Here is a 5,066-nt window from a genome sequence, read left to right as displayed (position 1 = left end):
TTGTGGATAAATAATCAGTCAAGAGGTATCGTTTTCTTAACATTGTAATATTCTATGCTATTCTATTCTGATAAATGTAATCCCACTTTGCAAATTACCGTTGTCGCTCCGTGCGACACATATTCGATGATGACTTGACGGTGGGGCGCTGCTGCTACCAAATGAAATTTTTAAAAGTTTTATATCTCAACGACTTAACTGTTAGTTTCATCAAATTTATTTTTAAAATTTATAATTTTATTTTACAGTTTAGGAATTGAGATAATTTGCATGAAACAGTTAGCTAGATAGAAGCAAAAGTTTGTCTGTACCCAAATCAGTTTTACAAGTAGTTAAGGTAAAAACAGGTTAACATAACTTGTTTTTTATTTGATGTTGAATAATTTTTATTTGGTTGTTTGTGCAGGGAGCCAAGGGGGTTTGGATTTGTGCAGTTTGTAGATCCCGCTGATGCTGCAGAAGCAAAATACCAGATGGATGGTCAGGTTTTTCAAGGGAGAGAATTGACGGTTGTTTTTGCTGAGGAAAATCGAAAGAAACCAACTGATATGAGAATGAGAGAGCGGAGGTAAGTTATTGACTGCGAAATTGAGATAATGGGTCAGAAGGGTTTCAGGTTGAAAAAAGTTTTTTGGGTGTGTGTGTGTAATGGGTCAGGTTGGGTTGACAGGTTAACATATTTTTAATTTAATTTCTATACATAGTTAACAAGGTTCGAACTCTACACAGTTTCGACAGGCTGACCTGTTTTTTATAAATATTTCACACGAACGAACCAATCGGGTCAAAATCACATTTCCTTAAAAAAAACTAAACCTACTGAAAAAAAATAAAAGTTTTCAGGTAATATTTATGTTGATATGATCATATTTATGTTGATATGATCGCGATATTTTTCTATACACCCTTCGCTTCCGGTCCCCAGCCCCTCTATTGGTAAACTGTGAACTCTTCATTTTTGTTATGTAACTAGAGAATTGAGTAGCCATATTGTAGCGAGTCATTCCCTTTTGCTGAATATTTACTCTACACTTCTAATTTGATTTTGTTCCAACTTATTTTGCTCTCAAATGTGTGGATTTTGAAATTTAACCTGACTCTTTGTTGTTGCTGGTTTAGAATCAACTGATAAGTTTAAATGGTTGAAATTTACATGTCTGGTGATGTTGATTATAAGTATCATTGATTCTTTGATTTGGTATCACAGCTCTTGAGGCTAGGGAAGATCAAGGATAGTCGAGATGGAGTAACAAGGAGGTAACCTGAAGTCGACCTTCATTAATAGAGTGAAGATGTATATGGTGGCGGGACCGCTCGCTGGCCACTTGGCTACCACTGAATAAGCTTAGACCTCTTCGCAAAGGCAAAAGTACGGATTGTGTTGATTGTTTTCATTTTCTTTAGTAAAAATGAAAGGTTTACTAGATAAATATGCTTATATGTAAAACAGTTGAGAAAGATGCAGAAATAAAGCTTATTATTTTGTAGTACATTGACACGCACCTCACGTACGTGATGGGCGCCTTAGATTTTGGGACCAAAACGCCTTCCATTTATTGAAACCAAGCTCCACCCACATTAACTGTGGAACTACAATCTTTTGCATAGTTCATGCTTCTACATATATACAAAATTATAAAGTATAGCATCATCATACAGATTTGTTATTGCTGAGTATATATGATTTTTTTAAAAAAATCTGAATAGTATGGTTGGTCTGCAAAACTTATAAAACCGGGCAAAGTAGTGGTCTTAGATCTGCACTTCTTCTAGATGTGACCATCGTTTAAAACGGCCAGGGATCATTTTGTATGTGCGCCTCATAGGGCTGAGGCGTTATGAAAAGTTGCGCCTCAGGGGGTTTTGATGAAATTAGTTCATATTTTATTTTTTATAAGATATATAATTTTTAGATTTATTTTTTTAATTCTGCCCGGGGCTTACGTCTCGGTTCGCCTCAAGGCGTATGCCTCGTGAGGTGAAGGCAAAACGCCTCGAGGCACGATTCCGTACAACCTTGCTTGTGACCCATTTCATTTAGTCTTTTTTTAATTGACTCATTCGAGCTGTTAGTGATAAGCCATAAAGGTTCATTTCATTGAGCTTTATACGATCACATTTTTCTTATATTTATGTAATTTGTTATGTGAATGCAGAGATGATGAGTTTGATCTTGATCCTGAAAACATAATGCTCATGGAAGCCATCTGGTTGTCTTTTCAGGCACTTAAAAAGAGTATAATTTACACGTTTGTTGTTGTTTAAAGTCGTAAATTTCTTAAATTGCCACATCTTGTTCATTTTAAGATTATTATTTAAGTGTGTTTATGGTTGTAGGAGGATAACAAGCACAGACATGATAACCGTAATTACTGGTATTACATGCTACTATTCTTCGGCAGCAGTCCAGTACTCTCTTTTAAGAGCGATTGCCTTTTTTTACTATGCACATGCATTTTGTCTAATACTACCATCATGTTTATATTTCCAGGTCATAAGAGGCTAATAGCGTCACCTCCAGTTTGCGGTTTTCCCATGGCCGGCCTATTGGCACCACGAGGGTCAAGGTTTATATACTCCATTGATTACCTATTGACTATTTTTGTGGTATATTTTGGTTCTTCTGTTGGTCGAAGACCTGGTCCCCCTATAATCATATGGGTTTCGGTATCAAGGTGTTGTTGAAGGCCCAAATTTGGGTTTTCATTTTATCTGCAAATTGGTCGCACACCAGGGTCCACAACGTCAAGATAGGCCCTGGTTTATGGTGTCACTTGAAGGCCCAATATTAAGTAATGAAGTTCATTGTGAAGGTCTATACGAGGGTTATAAAACTCATTTTTGAAGGCCCATGTATGGGTAAAGCTGCTGTTTGAAGGCCCAGGCTCGGTTGGATCGGGTCAGCCTGTTGAATCGGGTCTTGATTCGCTGAGTCACTCGGCTGGTGTTCAGTATTTGCATTCAGTTTTATAAGTTTAGTGTTCACCTTTGTTTCTTGGTTTATTTATAAGAAATATTTGTTGCAGGAAAATATAGAGCTCCTCAGAGATGGTTATGAAAGCAATGTCATTGGGGAACCCAACCCTGATGCTCTTGTAACTAAATTTCTAAGTGCTGGAGTTTCTTGTATAATTACTATAGTATTTTGACATCATTGTATATCTTATTTTTTTATAGATAATTAATTTGCAAAAACTGCATAAGCACTTTTAATATAGTTTTTTGACATCATTATATATTAGTTTTAATTTTTTAGAACCAAATGAAATGGTCAATTTTAAATCACCTTGATTTTGATGGTGTAAATCACTTTTTGTCAAACATAAATAGAGTTAAATGAGGTGATGATTTCTAAAACTAACGTAAATTAAAGGAATTCATTTGCCATGGAAATGGATTAATAATGAATGCTCATTTTGGAAGTTGTTATCTTTTGTGCTGAATTGAACAAAGTAGATTATAGCTTCTGGTAGATATGATATGTGATTTGATGATCCTTGTGTTATAGTCTATTTAATTAAGTTTTTCCCTGTTTTGATTTGATGATCACATAAATTACTAATAATAATACTAATACACTACCAGTAACATAGAAGTCTGACATTTTCTAACACTATTTAATGTCCTAATGAAGGGAATTTGTATGTATTATGTAGAAAAACTGAGACGAGGTAGAAGAAAGTGACACTTAATGAGATGAGATGTTTTTATAATCAAACAAGAATGTAATTCTTTTAATAAACTATGTTATATAGAATGTTTTATATTTAAGAAATTCTATGAATTTTTTTGAAACAATTCTTTGTTATGAGTTGATGAACCCGCATGTGGCAGTTATTGCACCTGAACCCATGTGTGGAATTTGGTTGATTTGTTTTTTAGTGCTGTAAAATCAAAAATCATCTTGCCTTTTGCGCCTGAACACTGGTTTGCGTTGCCTAAGCGCGCGCCTTTTTGCGCCCGGACAATGTTTTTTCAAAAAAAAAAAAAAAAAAAAAAACATTTTTGCCCCAGGCTACCACAGAACAGGTTCAAACCTTTGGTCGGGTCGCCGGGGTTTTGATAAATGGGTCTTTGGTTTTCATAAAGGAAGTCGCTAAAGTTGTGAGTTAATTTATTTTTATACTACATACTTTATTGTGTTTGGGAGCATGGAATTCAGATTCTAAATGGGTCACGTGTGAGCAGTTTGGTCAACGAGCCAACCCTTAACAGTCCGGACACAATTAGTTTAGACTTAACCCAAAGAAACCACATCTGATATAATTAAGATAGTGCCTAATAAGAACGGTTACAGTCATTATAGATGTTGGCCAGATTGTCATGGCTAAGCAAAAAAAGGGATACCACTATTTTGTTTTGGTTCTTCAATACACCACTGTCGCAAGTCAACACTTGCATAAGAAAATTTTAACTTTTAGAAATTTGTCGTATATAACTTTGAATGTTAAATATAGTTCAGAAATTACAGGCGGATTGGTTTGATTAGTTTTGAGCTTATGGTTGTGCTTTTGTTGGCTTGGCGCAGTTCAGTTTGTTTATATTCTTTTAAAACTCTTTAAATCTCCATGACCGGTTTTGAAGCAACTTAACCTAAAATTTAGATTTAGTTATGACCCAACAAAACTGAATCTTCTCATGCACACCCTTAGAATTACTAACAAATGTTGTGTTTTCCTTTGCATCACGAATTGGTTTTGGTTATGGCTCAAAACCGAACCGCCCCGTACATAGCCCTAAACTCACCAACCTAAGTGATATGTTTCCCGCCGCATCGCGTGGGTAAACGACTAGTATATATATATATATATATATATATATATATATATATATATATATATATATCTTTATACTTGTAAATATAATGGATACTAGATTGTTGCCATAGCTGTGCGTTGCGGCGGCGGCATTTTATTGTTTTATAGATGGCGACATGTTATGTGATTCATTAACCATATAAGGCGTTTCGATGTTTCCGATCTAACTCAGTGTAACCTATATAAGCATTGCGGGCATTTGCGGCTACGGTGTACGATGATGACATTAACGTGTGGTGTCTGCACGTG

General features: G+C 35.3%; 1 long non-coding RNA gene across 1 annotated transcript; it reads left to right on the top strand.

Annotated features, from left to right (window-relative positions):
• Window positions 1-376: 376 nt before the first annotated feature.
• LOC110902528 lies at window positions 377-3,142 on the top strand. Its single transcript, XR_004876803.1, has 3 exons — window positions 377-568; window positions 1,208-1,369; window positions 2,157-3,142. It is a non-coding gene; the product is annotated as an uncharacterized LOC110902528 (long non-coding RNA).
• The last annotated feature ends 1,924 nt before the right edge of the window (window positions 3,143-5,066 follow it).

Source organism: Helianthus annuus, chromosome 13 (genome assembly GCF_002127325.2).
Source record: "Helianthus annuus cultivar XRQ/B chromosome 13, HanXRQr2.0-SUNRISE, whole genome shotgun sequence".
NCBI lineage: Eukaryota > Viridiplantae > Streptophyta > Magnoliopsida > Asterales > Asteraceae > Helianthus > Helianthus annuus.
Note: the sequence above shows the minus strand (reverse complement) of the source record. Positions and strands in the feature narration are given on the sequence as shown.